The sequence below is a fragment of the Ambystoma mexicanum genome, chromosome 4q, assembly GCF_040938575.1.
Source record: "Ambystoma mexicanum isolate Mex_15411 chromosome 4q, UKY_AmexF1_1, whole genome shotgun sequence".
Lineage (NCBI taxonomy): Eukaryota > Metazoa > Chordata > Amphibia > Caudata > Ambystomatidae > Ambystoma > Ambystoma mexicanum.
This window is the reverse complement of record NC_090928.1, coordinates 308,662,146-308,677,546: the sequence shown is the minus strand read 5'-3', so window position 1 is coordinate 308,677,546 and position 15,401 is coordinate 308,662,146. Positions and strand designations below refer to the sequence as shown.

The 15,401-nt window shown below is 42.9% G+C and overlaps 1 long non-coding RNA gene across 1 annotated transcript; it reads left to right on the top strand.

Moving 5' to 3' along the window:
- The first annotated feature begins 586 nt into the window (after positions 1-586).
- LOC138467698 (uncharacterized) lies at positions 587-12,457 on the top strand. The gene is made up of 3 exons (XR_011268129.1): positions 587-940; positions 4,420-4,526; positions 4,655-12,457. It is a non-coding gene; the product is annotated as an uncharacterized lncRNA (long non-coding RNA).
- The last annotated feature ends 2,944 nt before the right edge of the window (positions 12,458-15,401 follow it).

Genomic DNA, 15,401 nt, shown 5'->3' with positions numbered 1-15,401 from the left:
TTCCTGGACATGGATTCAATGGAGGGCAATGTTTCCTGGTTCTGGACTGTCCCCTCCACGACAGGATCCCATCCTCGTCGCCAGTTAATAACTTGGAAGCTGATGAACACCCGGACCAGCAGGTAAATTATTAAGTAGATTTATTGTAGTTCAATTGCCAGGAACAAACATTGGCATGTTCTTTCCAAGTCAGCATACTTCCAACTGCCAAGCATAGAATTCCCTTCATACAAAAACACACCAACACTCCACTCACACTGATCTCACCACATTCCATGTACAGTGATGTCATCACCTCAGCTACCAAGATACATTACAACAGACTACAAATGCCCAGTGATGAAGGAGATGAGGGTTTTTCCTCTAACTAACGAGGGGCGTGTCTGTTTTGTTGGTTGACAGGGGTCTGGTGAGCTGGAGGAGGAGAGCTACGAGTGGGCGTATTGATTTTAAAATGAATGAAAACTCCAGAGACATTCCTTTGTATACTTTATAAACAAATGCCACGTTTGTCGGTGAAAAGATTAAAGTTGCAAGTTTTGTTGGACTGTGCATAATCGGATCAGCCCAGCTGTGAAGAGGAAATCCTGTCACGAGAGACCGGGGGTGAACGTTGCTAGCCTGAAGCCAGAGTGAGTAGAGAAAAAAAGATCCTGAGAACGGAAGGTGGAACGCGGCCAACAGCTGACAAAGTCCTGTCAGAAGAGTGACGCGGAGAGCGAAGCCATGAAGAACAGGAAATCAGCTGTTGATGTGCCGAAGACAGAATCCTGCTGTCGCACTCTGAGAACCAACGGCGAACAAGTCCGGTGAGCGAAAGTGAGAGGGAGAAGGATCGCCGTGCTGCGAGTTTGAAAGGAGGCGTGCAAGGAGCAGAACAACCCGATCTGCGTTGAATCTAACGAAGCAACTGGTTCAAGAACGCACAACGCCAGCAAGCGTATCCTTTGAAGTTTGATGTGTGAACAGTCCAATATTCATAGTACGGAGTGAGTACTGAAACAAATAAAGAAGTCCCTGATAATACAACAATTTGGGTGTGGGAACAAGAGCGATTACTGCTACATTTGATCTATCTACTGGGGATGATTAACCCTTGAAGGGGTTTCTGGCAAAAGTGAATAAGGAAATAGGAACTGACTCATTTAAAGAGGGGAACCATACACATATATAAGATTATTATAAGCCCTAAGATCTACCCAGATATGGATAATGGACTAAATCAAAGGCATATGTAAAGAAAGGGAACACGAGTCAAAGGAAAACAAAGGTACATTTAAAATCAACCCAAGAGTCATTGAAGAGGAGCAAGGAACTTGTTTCGTTTTTTAATTCTTATTCAGTAGAATATGAATGCAAGCGAATGGGGGCACAGTAAGAACACTGAACTGCATAAGGTTACCGCATATAAGCCAGTGAATAACAGGAGTCGTATAATTGGGCAACAACTACGTAGCATTACCTTTCTTCGATCCCAAAGAGAGACTATTTCTGACCCAAGAAAATCCAATAAGCAGACATGTACACAAAGTTTGCTCTGCTAGAAAAGATCATTATAGAAATCAAATAAAGAGTTTTTGTTGAGAAGGAAACCGCTCAGTGTCATTATTAAACTAAAGCATGGCGAAGATCTTACATCAGGTTTATTATTTATGACACAGACCACGTTTGTTCTTTGGATGTTGGTGGGTGATGAGGTAAAGTTACTTACATGACTGTTGGTAGAACACGGTGACACCGACAATGATGTGGGTAGCACAGGAATGCAGGCTTTAGGATGCCACTGGAAAATTCACTGAGACGTGTGGTTGAAGAATTGCATCTTTATTTCAATTAAGATATGCATATTTCTCATTTGATTCCAAAATGTCCAGCATTTGGTCCCAAACGCTAGCTCTCTTTCTACCTGAAATGTTAAGCCGCAGTACCCCTCAGCATAGAAGCCACGTTACCTTGAGTATGGTTAAAGGGAAGTGTCTCCGTTTGAGCGTTGTGGGGGGGGGGTGAGGGCGCCATGCCTTGTTGTTTCTCTTTCCACTCCTCTCGCCTGTGGCTCCCCCTAATTATCACCCTAATGGATCACTTGCCCAACACCGGAGGGATGATGTGCCTTTGAATTGCTTACAAACAACATGTCAGTTTGCCATGAACATTGATTGGTGTTTTAAAAGGGTCATGGGGGTCAGCCACATTTTAGAGATGCAATACCTACATGAGGAAAACTCAGAGGCAGAGAGTGACATCTCCAACTTAATGGGCCTCATTCCGAGTACGGCGCTAACCAATGGCGCTATTAACGCCTTGGTTGACGCCGTACCCGGACCGGCAGCACCTTGGTGGATGGCGGAATTACCGCCCCATTCCAAGGTTGGCGGGGCGGTAATTCCCCATTCACCAAGGCTCTTCCCCATTCCCAAATGAGCCCCCATAGGGCTCAATGGGAATGGGGAAGATGCAAATAACGGTGACCGTTCATTACGGTCACCGTTATTGGCTTGGACGCCCCTTTGCGCCCTCGACTTTAACACCTGCTCAAAGCAGGCGTTAAGGGCGAGGGCGCAGAGGGAACTCGGAGTATGGCGGTAAGAGATTACCGCCACCGGTCTCGTTACCGGTGGCCGCTATCCCTTACCGCCATACTCGGAATGAGGCCCAATGTGTCTGGTTTACGAGGACACGTGATCATGTATTTCCTGTGGCAGGTGTGGCAGAATTTCCTGGCCAGATTATTCCCCTGCCTCCCAAATTAATGAAGGCTACACAATGCTAAGACTTGCAGAACTGCTGTGGTTTGCCCTGGGATCTGTCACACCAAGCGTTGCCCAGTGTCCCCCACTTCACTGCCCAGGGTTATGCCAGTTGGAGGCTGGTAACATGGGTCTGAAGTCGAGGTGAAAGTGGCAGACATTCTGGCATTGTTGTTCCCTCTCATTGACGTGACCCTTTGGATGACTGCTCTTAATTGCAGCACGTTTTACTCGAGCACGGTTGGTTTATTCAAAACGATGCACCTGTAAGAGGCGCCAGTAGTCCTCCGTGCTAAAGACCACTTCCATTCCTGAGAGAGGTTATAGAATAGTGTTCTCTAACTCCAGGCCTCCAGGGCCGGAAACAGGTTGGATGTACAGGATGCTTCTCATTAATATTCATGAGATACATTTGCAAACAATGATTCTAAATCTATTCACATTTATTCTCATGTAAATTAATGAGGGATATTCGTAAACCCCGCCATGATTGCGGCCCTCGAGGCCTGGAGTTGAACAACCCGGGTATAGAACCAACAATCCCATTGCAAGTAGTAGATGGCCTCACATGCCCATTGATACCCATTTACAGGTGGACATGGCCTCTTGTTTGCTTTTGGTGTATGAATTGTATGCATCCAAGTGTGCTTGGTGGATCAGACTGTAGGCCTTGTCATGCTCTCTCTCTCTCTCTCTCTCTCTCTCTTTCTCTTTCTCTTTCTCTTTCTCTTTCTCTCTCTCCCTCTTTCTCTCTCTTTCTTTCTCTCTCTCTCTCTCTCTCTCTCTCTCTCTCTCTCTTTCTCTCTCTCTCTCTCTCTCTCTCTCTCTCTCTTTTTCTCTCTCTCTCTTTCTTTCTCTCTCTCTCTCTCTCTCTCTCTCTCTCTTTCTCTCTCTCTCTCTCTCTCTCTCTCTCTCTCTCTCTTTTTCTCTCTCTCTCTTTCTTTCTCTCTCTCTCTCTCTCTCTCTCTCTCTCTCTCTCTCTCTCTCTCTCTTTCTCTCTCTCTCCAAACTATTATGTCTGAAAGCGTCTGGCCAGTCCATGCATTTGTACCAGAACCAAAACAAGTATTGACAAAGCCCACAGTTTGGGCTTTTGGGTATGCATCTGCTCAGACAATGATATAATGGTACTACATGGGTATATGAAGCCACCAACAGGGAAATGTTTATCTAATACCTCAAGCCAAAACTGTTGGCTTTGCCGTTGCTTGCTTTTAACAGGATATCGGTGCATGGAAGAGACATGAATCAAGTGTCTGAAGGCACACTTGGTTAAGTCATTTTTATTACACCAGTAGCCGTTTCCAGCTGTAATTAAGCCATTAACTCTCAGCAGACTACTTAGAAAAACACCGGCAGGCTAAATTTTGATATTACTCCTTGAGAGAGCACGCTCAAAGAGATCAGAGGAGGATATGTTGCGTTTCAGGAGAGGCAGGTAGAGGATTGGTATGGCCATAAGGATTATCGTGTTCACGGGCCATCAATGGGCAGGTAAATAACCAAACAATGCCTTAAAGCTGTGTTGTTCCTCCTCACATGTCCCCTCCCTTCTAGCTGTACTCCAATGCAATTGTTTTGGCTTATAAGCAGCTTTTTAATAGCCCCAACTAAAAATCATTGTACCCGCATTCAGAGCCGTCTTTCCATTACACCTGAACTCAGAAACCAGATTTCAGAATACGCATTTGGACAAATGTAAATGAAGCCATTGCTTGCACCTCATCCGCTTTTGATGTGCACCTTATGAGATGGGATACTATTAAACCACGCTGCAGGGTACGTGAGACATACCAGATTTATGTTCATTAATAATGGGGTATGCTTTTAAATTCTTGCATTCTGTTTTTCAGTATCTTCTAAATGTGCAATCTCCCGTTATTAGTTGTATCTTTTTTTGCTCTTAGACCTACTAGGAGGCTCTGCAGCTTCTTCAATGGATCCATGTCAACCTGGGACAAAATACAGGATGCGTTCTTCTCCAGCTAATAAATATGGGTGAATACCCATTTGCAAATCAAAAATAATCACTCATTTGTAATGTGTACCACTTATGACTAAGGCATTGTATCAAAAATGTAATTCCAGGGGAGTGTCTCACCCTATATTTTAAGACTTTCTGCAATGTAAAATGTGTCTTTATTTTTAAGTAACAGTATTTATGATTTCACTTTTGAATTATGTTAAAGGGGAAGTTCACTCAGAAATGTTTTTGACCCAATCGAACTGGCATGTATTTTTAAGCATGCATCGATCGATCGATCGTAAAAAAAAATGTCCAATGCATCTTACTTTAGTTTTTCTCACATTTACACATGCGAGACTGATGGGTTGGGTACCACCATCTTGTGATAAACATAGCACTTGATCCATCGCCCTAAATTCAAGTGCCCTCGCTGCAGTAATGCAGATCACCCATCCCTCAAGCTGACAACGCTAGTCAAAACGATATGCTCCACCTTTTCTCATGACGTTTGTGGACAGCATAGCCAAACGTACTCTGCCATCACCTACATCATAACGTTACCCAATGCAAAACCAGAAAGATCGACACACACATCCACACAGAGCAGGAACGTTCTTTCTTTTCACAAAAAGCAGAAAATAATGTATATTTTGAAGAAAATAGCAACAGTCTGGAATGCAACAAGTAGTTATATTTTTAACATAACGCTCAAAATAGAAGATTGCATCCATGAAAACATTGAGAACATTTCCCAATAGAAGTGGTAGCTAGAAAACCTTGCATGCTTTCCTTTTTTTCTATAACTGTCAACTTCCATCAAATATTGCTGATTGCTTTCATCGATGGATTAATCCCTGTCTTTGCATTTGTAGTCAAAGTTCTGTGTGGTTAAATCTAATGTGCTTTTGTTCCATCACCTATGTTTGATCGATGCACATGGTGTTCCATTAATGAGAAGAAACGACTTTTTCGCTTTGCAATGCAACACTTTTCGATCCCATGTATTCATACGATAAACGCATGCATGTTGCTCCTTATTACTGCCAGCACAGAAAGACAAACTGGTGCATGCCGATCGTCCCAGAATATTGAAATTACAGATGCACTGTTGATGGTTATTGTCCAATTCTGTTTGAAAAACCCATCCACAGGAAGATTGTATCCATGACAAATGCACCTACACAGGACGTAGCTATGTACATTTGGGAATGCAAAAATATATTTCAGTACCCATTTTCAAAAATAATATACACACTACATACACATTAACAATTTACAGTAAAATGTACACATACGATATCTAGTCTTTGTGTCAAATTGAACATTAATCTGGCACATCATTAATCATCAAGCTTGCAGCACACATGCCCACTTTAGTCGCATAAATATTATGTAAAACTATGCTTACATTATTTGTTGATTTTATATTGTCTCTATGTAAAGATGAGCAACCATCTCGAACGGCAGATCCCGGCAATAGAAACTTAACTTTATGTTTGATTTAATTATAGTGGATATCATCAATTCTTTAGGGATATTCGACACTTTGGGCCTTATTACAAATCCGGCGGTAACCGTGCTGGTAAGACCATCAGGTTCCCGCTGGACTTGTGCATTTTACCGGTAACACTGGCGGATTCCAACCCTGCCGGCAAGTCGGGCGCCAGTAAAATGTGCCCCATTCCCATAGAATCCTATTGGACTCTATGGGAGTGGGGATCACGGAAGCACCGACACCATTAATAACGGGGCCGGTGCTGCCATGAAAGTCTGCCTACCGTGGCCGCTGTTACCAGCAGGGTCAGACCTGTCGGGCACAGCGGCTCTGGCCGGCAGACTTGCACTTTGCCGGTCCGGAAACAACAGTAACGGTAAGCTTACCGGCACCATTATTTCCATACCAGCAATGTTGTAATGAGGCCAATTGTGTCCATTAAATTGTTAGTATGGGTGATTCAAGGACAAATAACAAAGAGTCCCTTCATTGTGTGCTCCTCGACAGCCAAAGGAAGATTATGTTTTCGGAAACAAATGCCACAAAAATTAACAATATTATATTCTACTTTCAATTGCAAGCTTTGCAGTGAAACTATTGGAATATTTCAACGATTCCACATAGCAAAATATTTACTTCCATTTAAATGGTCTCAAAGTGCCTTGTCCTACTCCACTTTTGGCAACTTCAACACTTGCAGCTAGGAGCGATACGGAACACAGACACCACACATTACTGTGTGCTCATGGCCACAACCAGTCATGTGCCCTGGGCAGGTATGTATTGTTTGTTATAGATGCCCAGAAGGGAGGCCATCATGCAGCAGTGGGGCTGGCGTGCACATCTGTCTGCCCATATGATTCAGATTGGGCTAGGTGGCAATTTCATTACCGTCAAGAGTTTTTACAAACACGTTGCCAGTCTCTCTTCAATGTAAAGTTAAGCAACCCCATCACAATGAAACTTTACAGTATCGAGCCTGTACACATCCAAGCCATCTCCTCACTTTTCAAAAAACAGAATTAGAATATATGCCATGAAAACAGGCTTTTCCACCTCACACCCCATACAACGACTTCCGAAATTGTGTCCATGAGTTGAATAATTTCACCCTTGGGACTCTGCGACTTATTGCTACATTGCTCAATGCACCTACTTCCCAACACCTAATAAGTATGTATTGCTGTTAGCTAACTAGCTATTTGCTACTCACCTTCAGTGCGGATCAAACACACACAAACTCATTTCAGAATGGACATAGATCTAGTCAAGCAATCATGTTGATTTCAGCAATGTTGCAGGCGCGCCTGGTTGACCTCCAGATGTGGGCCTCCACAATGAGACGGAAATGACCATCGGCCACAGGACCATGTTCATACTGCACGTCAGCAGAGTATGCATTTAAATGACATATTCTGTCACTCGGGATGTCAATGTTGGCTAAAACTGGCCCATAAATTCTATTGCAAGCCCCATACCACAAATCCTACTTGTCAAAGAAGTTACACAGCATATCCTATACAAGTTGTTCCTTGCTTTGATTCTGTATGACTGTGTCTCCTCTGTTCTGATGATATTCTTGAGCACTTGTGAGTTTTTACAAAAAAGACTAGCACCCTGAATAATCACCATGAATATTACACTTGTGGTAGTTTGTGGTACTCACTTTTGTGCACAGTTGAATAACACGCACAGACAGTCAGGTATTACCTATTAGTAGAATGATACCAATAGTAGTCATATTTAATGCACATAATAGTCAATAATGTCCCTTTTAAGCATTTCCTATGAAAGGCAGTGAGAATGTGGGCATCTGAGATGCCATCCTTTTCATCCCTTTCCATGGCACTTTCTTAAAGCATTAAGTGTTTTGAAAGAAAGCGCCTCTTCTTCCTTGAAAACACAAATAAATATTATAGGTTACTTTTACTCCATCTCCATCACCATATCCAAGGACGACACCCCTTGCAGTTCCCTCTGCTTCCATGAATTGAAATATCAGTAAACCTTACAAGAAAGTGCAACATGTCTGCACAATAAATGTCATGTGCAATGTGAGAAATGAAACAGTGTCTCACCCGCTAGTCCTCAGAGACTTGTCATCCAGGTGGCCAGGATACGGCTATCACCTTTGGATCCAGTTCCTGGGGGTGGACTAGTGCTGGAGGATCACCTGGGTGAAGGGTATTTGGGGGGTGGGGTGAGACAGACTATGGTGAGAAGCGGTATTCCCCCCTTTTTCTTCATCTACCCAATCCTATTTTGTAGGATTTTCCAAAGTCCCAAACCCCCCCCCCCCCCGGTTCCCCCTCTTTTTACACAAACACTGGGCTGAGGAAGAGGGTTACTGAGAGTAACCAGCCTAACTAACATTGTACTAGACATGTCCTGTTAATCGGGTCAGGCAAAGTCAGGCCCTTTACACTAAGTGAATAAACCTGATACCAGTTAACTCTCCTCAGACGAATAAAAGGCAACACCTAAAGACGCATTCTGAGCAACGTGGAACATGAGTATAAGCAGAACTTCCAGGATGAAGGCACGCCTACTGGAGCAGAGAAACGAACCAAGGGAGGAGAGCAGCGGGCCAAAAACCCCAGGGGTTCCATACTGGAGGTCGTTGCCTCCGACAGACCACGAAAGACACGTGCAGAAGGCCAGATGCAACAAGTGAAGATCGCATTGTTTCAAGGACACCAGCGACCCAACCGGGTTAGCGGCAGAGTTGCGGAGTCGAGGCCAAGCCCATGGTACTAACCTTGACTCGTGAATTGGAAATGGCAAAACAAGAAGAAGCGCACATAGATGGTGAGTTGGCAAGCAACTTAAGTGAAGGCTGCACGTGTGTGGATGAGACGCGAAGAAGGGCAGACCGTTGAACGAATTTGAAGTAAAAGGCTGCTGTAAGATCAGCAGTACTAAGTAACGGAGTGGTCCAGGGAAAGGAAGTAGCCCATTCAAAAACCTCAGTGAAAGATACATTGTTTGAAGCTACAAAGCAAACAAACAGTGAAAGCGAATGAAGCGAGAGTCCTGCGTTGGTCTGTAAAGAGAGCCACGCACATTACAAAATCTTGAACATCCGAAAGGGGTGCAAGCTCGATTGAGGGAGACCGAAAGTACAATAAGATTGGAGAGGGGAGCCTCCTGGCAAGTTTCTGTTGAACTGTGATGTGAGAGGGCTGAGCCTGGCAGAGGGGGACCTTTGCGAACTTGACATTGGAATACAATTTTGAAAGTCAAGAAAGAGACTTTAACGTGGAAGGCCAGACGGGCCTCCTTCCACCGTTTGGAACTGCTTAGAGTGTTAGAAACTTAGCTAGATTGTGTCATCCTGCCTACAAGGACAGACTTACTCTGTGAGGTTTAACGTGAGGAGGAGAGCTGGTTCAACCAACTATCTTTATTCTTTTGAACACTGATTTTTCCTTTACATACATGTCTCCTTTTTACACTTTTTGTACAAGAGATAGGGCAAGCATTAGGTTTTTGTTAGCATGGACCATTTTTGATTTCACAGACTCCATTAGGACTGTTATGTTTATCGTTTGATGGTCGAGACTACTCCCATCTTAGTTATAGGGCAAAATAGGAGTTTCTCCGACCCCGATATTTTCAATAGAAGTTTTACAAATTGTATCCTATGTCTGTGTCCGTGTCCTAATTGTGATACCATGCCTTCCCTACACCACTCAACGTCTTTCATTTTCCCTGTGTTATGCATGTGCAGATCCCATAGCTACAATTACCATCAAGTACCCGACCACAACTTCTTGTCGTATTTTGCAGAGGGAGGATGATTTGCCAAAAAATGTAATCTACTGTGTACATGTGAACCAGGGCAATGGAAAGGGATGAGATACAAGTAATCAGTCAATGAGCAATATGGGCAAAGGAAAGGGGTTGCGTGCCAGGTAAGGGAAGGGAAATTAATTTAGTAATCAGTAAAGGGATGGTGCAAAAGGGTAATGGAGGTATGAAAGTTAATTGTAAGGAGGCGGAGGATGAAGGGGCATCAAGGATGTGGTGCAATGGAAGAACACCATAGGGTGATGTGTATGGAAAATTGGCGTACATTAGATAGAGGTATAAATCATGAAAGGTCGGCCATTAGAGTGAATGACTGTTGCAAAAGATCTATGCCTGACTTGCAAGCCACTGCAACTCCTTGAGGAACTGGCTTGACTCCTTACTTGTTCTAACAAGGGGATGCATAGTTGCATTAAGGACATATGTTTCAATTAAGACTTGTCTTGATGACTCGTCTTAATTCAATGTGACAGCGAAGTAATGGTCTTCAGAGTTTACAATTAAATGCATATTTGTTGCTTGCTAAAATCAATACATTTTGTCAGACTATTTGCTCTGAATTGTGCAGGGTCAGACCATAATCCAGTTTTCAAGTCTCAAAAAAAGTGTGTGGACTTGTTGACATATCAATTGAATGTTTTTTTTGCCAGAAATTAGCATATGAAGGTGCCCTCTTAAAAAAGTGGAGGGGACTCCTATAAACAGTGGTGCTACTCTGTCCACACTCATGTCCCCTCGACTTCAGCCCTTTCAGAATGCTTGATTACTATCAACCAGACAACTCATTCTTATTTTCCTGTCAAACCATGTTCTGTGGGCAAGATAAATTGTAACAAATTTAATATTAGATCTGGCATCTGTTTTACTCTAAAGATAAAATGTTGCCATCGCATTACTTTCTATCAATGTTCTGTTTCTCGTAATGAACATTTTACCATGACCTTTTACAAATGTTTAAAAATTAAAAAAACATATCCATATAGACTTTTAATCATAAATGACTTTTCCAGGATTTTTCAATAAAGGCTCATACTTAAAATAATCACATTGTCATTAATTGTTGTAATATCAATCAGTGATATTGAGGGGGAAAATAAAGAAAAGTAAAACAGAACTATTAATGCATATCTACTAAGATTACATCACAAACAATAATTATATAAAAATAAATTCTTCAACAATTAAATTTCAAGTGTTATACAATTACATATGTTGTGTGATCAATACAGTTTCTGAACATTAGACAAACAATTGAAACTTGCTTCAGATACAATTGTCAAGATCACAACACATCAATCTTGAAGTCAACTTTTAAACAAGTTTACATTTTGGAGGACAAACCACTTTTGCAATGTTCTGCGTCATAGACGGGGCCCTAGTAACATAATCTAGTGCCATTCTGTGTTTATGGATGGCCAGCACAGTCAATGTCCATCTGCTGGAATATTGGCTTTACAACCCACTGTCTGCTTCTTTTTGTAAAAGCCATGTTGTAGCAAAGCATCCCAAAAGTTCCTGCCCTTTTGGCTTGTTCCCTACCAACGTTCTCATTGTGTGCAAGTACAGTCAGTCTTGTTCTGGTCTCCATACCGTCTATGCCAAAATGCAACTTTTTAGACCTGTACATTAAGAACATATTATGGAACACCTCCAAATCTGCAGTGTGGCAGAATTCTTTGAGTCCCTTCATGCCTCTTGAAAGCGTTTTGTCCCACAACCACTTTTCTTGTGCTCCTGCTCCTTAAGGTTCATGTACACATTCATGGAAATGTTCATTTTCTTCCCAAGAGTGCATGTTTGAACAATGGTGCAGCATTGAACGCCACTTTTTAAGAAGAATATTTACAGCTGCCTCACAAGTTTTAGAGCTCCACCAAAGATGGTTGCTGATAGACTTTGACCAAATTAAAATGTTTTCTGTACCGTTTTTTTCTTTACAAGCAGCTGTTATTTATTTAGATATGGATTTTGTGATGTGCCATGTGTCAAATTGATGCTTTGTGTGGGAACTGCTCTCCCATAGCCTTTGCTATTCCAATGTGCCTGTCACTGGCTATCGGGTCTATTTGCATTCCCCTTGATTGCAGAAATTCAATGGATTTAATGAAACTATATTTCTTCATGGCAACAGAAGATGTACATTCAGATACTTGCATGATGAGTGAACTTACTAGTTTTTTGCTTTCCATGTCTTGGAAGTGGTAAGTTTAGTATTTAGCAGGAAATCCAGGACTGTCACACCGTCCATCACCAGCAAGCCTGAGCCTTTTGCCTGCAAGGCATTGTCCACTAATATCTGTTCAAGATTCCAGGCATAGCTAATATCTGGGAACAAGAAATGTCTCTGATATTTGTAGTATGCCGTTTTAGCAAGGAACTCAAGTCCCACAAATGTACAGGGACTTGACATTTTGCTGAACGTTGATCCACTAAACAATAAAGCAGATTAACAAAGTCAATTTCCAGCAGGTACTTTTTTCCAAGGATATGTTGAGCGGATCATGAAAATGTGTTATGTTGGTGGACACAGCTACCCCTGATCTTGAGGTTGGTGCCTTTGACTACAAGAGTAAACTTCACCAATGGCTCACCACAAATGATCCTATGCAGTTTAATCATTTTGATAATCTCTAGTAGGCAGCAGTCTAAAAAGGTATTTTGCCTCCTTAGTAGCCAATTGTCCTGCTGTACTGTGGTTTGTGATTCGATGGTGGTGGACAAGTTCTCCACACTAAGAATAGTGAAGTCCAGATCATGCACACATTCATCTATCAATTCCGAAGATGCTTCAGTTCTTTCAGTCTGTGACATTTCTGGATTTTCAGCATGTGTTGGGCAAACAGAACATTGTCTCTTTGATTACATTTTTTGAGGGTTTGCATTGTGTGAGCTGGTCTGCAAATAATTCTGAAACATCTTCTGTGCTATCTGTCTCTTCTGGGGGACGTTGTGTGCTGTAACAATGATCCATGGTTATTTTCAATGGCTCACTGCTGACATTCAGTTCAAATTCGGGTCACTGGACATATGCACCCTGACTCTGAATCTTGAGATGAGCATGCTGAGCCTCAAAATGTAGTTGCTCCCAAGTGATATTGGTTTGGCAAGCGACATCATTAGTTTGTGGTGTGGTCTGAGTCTTTCTGCTCCTCTTCCTCCTCATCCTCTAATCAATTAAAAGAACATGCTTAATTTTTAGCACAGTCGACACGTGTTTCGACCCAACAAGGGTCTTATTCTCTTATTCCAAGCTGTGGCAAGCATACAGGGGATGCCATGGGAAAAATACAGAGGAAACAGTGTGTTATAATAGAGTGTAACCCGAAAGTGTAAACAGGTGAGTAGTTACATGACATTGAGTATGGTAAGTGACATAGAGCATTGTGATTGAACACAGTGTCATTTGGCAATAATTTGTTACAGCGTGTAGAAAGCATGTGAGTTGGTTTGCAGTCCTAGCAGCATGGTGTTATATGGTTCAAGTATTAGGTGAGCCGTTTATTGACATTGGGCCTCATTACAAGGAGGGCGGTAAGGGATTAACGGCACCGGTAAAGGTGCCAGAGCCGTTAACCCCTTACCGTCCGATTACAAGGTCTGCTCGCGGGACCCGTGTCCTTAGCGCGAGCAACCCAGCATGCTAACAATGGGCCTGTCATTAACGGGCCCATTGTTAGCATGCTCCACATTCCCATTGAGCCCTATGGGGGCAGCATGCGGGTCCTGGTTCCCTGAATGGGGAAATACCGGCCCTCCAAGGTCAGAATGGCCCAGTATTTCCCCTATTCAGGGAACCCGGACCCGCATGCTGCCTCCAAACCCGGGTCCGGGTTCCCTGAATAGGGAAATACTGGGCCATTCCGACTTTGGAGGGCCCGGTATTTCCCCATTCAGGCAACCTGGACCCGGTACATCCCCATTCCCATTTGAGCCCCCAAAGGGCCTTATTAAGGGCATGGCTACCTCCAAACTTGTAATGAGGCCCATTGTATAGATCACATATCCATGTTTGTAGAAAAATGAACATTGAGCAATATACCATGTTGTAGGTGTAACATTAATTACATGCAATGTTTAATAATAAGTAGGTTTAGTACAACAGTATTAATGTATGATTAATATCAATCACCATTTTGTATGACAGGGATTTCATTTTATTTAGTGGTGGATTGTTGAGCAGACGCTTAAACACATTGGGCCTCATTACACGGAGTGCGGTAGGGGTTTAACGGCACCGGTAGAGCTGCCGGCACCGCGAACCCCCCTACCGCACCATTACGAGGTCCACTCACAGGATCCGCTAAGGATGCCTGGTTTTACCAGACGTCCTTAGCGGGTCCCGCGAGTGGACCAGGATGCTAACAACGGGCCCGTTAATGACGGGCCCGTTGTTAGCATCCTCCCCATTTTCATTGAGCCCTATTGTGAAAACAAAAAGAAGATATTGAGGCTGAGTGCCCCAAAAGGAAATACACCAAACGCGGGTTACAAAGGAACATACACAAGATCTTTATTCTATACTGAACAGTTTCAAAGGACAAAGCAACAGATAGCTATCGGCCCTCAGTACAACACAGCGAACTCCAGCTCGGTTCGGTGTGCTCAGTGAGTGGGACTGTACATTAGAATAGTCACACTCTTTATACCCTCGAAATAATGATGTTTAACCCACTTCCAAGTTAATACAAGTTAATACATTACAGATCTAGGGTTCGTACATCTGTACATTTAGGGTTTACCTTTTAATATATTCACTAACAAGCCTCAATGGCAACAGTATATCTTAGGATTTCATGTTAAACCTTCTCAAACAGTTTTATACAATGTAGTCAAACAAGTGTTCACATTTCGGTATTTGAATACATTGTTTTTAACATATGCTCGTGGATTAGCTTCGTTGGCGCAAGTAATCCTCTACACAAAGGTCAGCAAAGGACAAGGTCTCAGTTCATGACCCCAACATGTAGCCTGCAGGTAAGTTATACATTAGTTTATACACAGAGGTCAAGACGGCCATTTTACATTCAGAATGACATTGTCCACCATTTTAGAACACAGGGTGACTTTTAGAGGGTGAACCTAAAATGGCGGATAGACCTAAAATGGCGGCTTACACTGATCTAAGGTCAAGACCTTGCAACGCCGATTTCCTCGCAAGTGGCTTATAAGCAGCTTGGCGTAGGCCAATATACATATATTCATACAGTATAGGGGGCACAATATGATTTTTTCCTGTTCCACACTATAAGGGCTTAAATGGGGATGTACCGGGTCCAGGTTCCTTGAACGGGGAAATACTGGGCCCTCCAAGGTCGGAATGGCCTGGTATTTCCTCATTATGAGAACCAGGACTCGGTACCCGGAATGGGGGTAGCCATGCCGC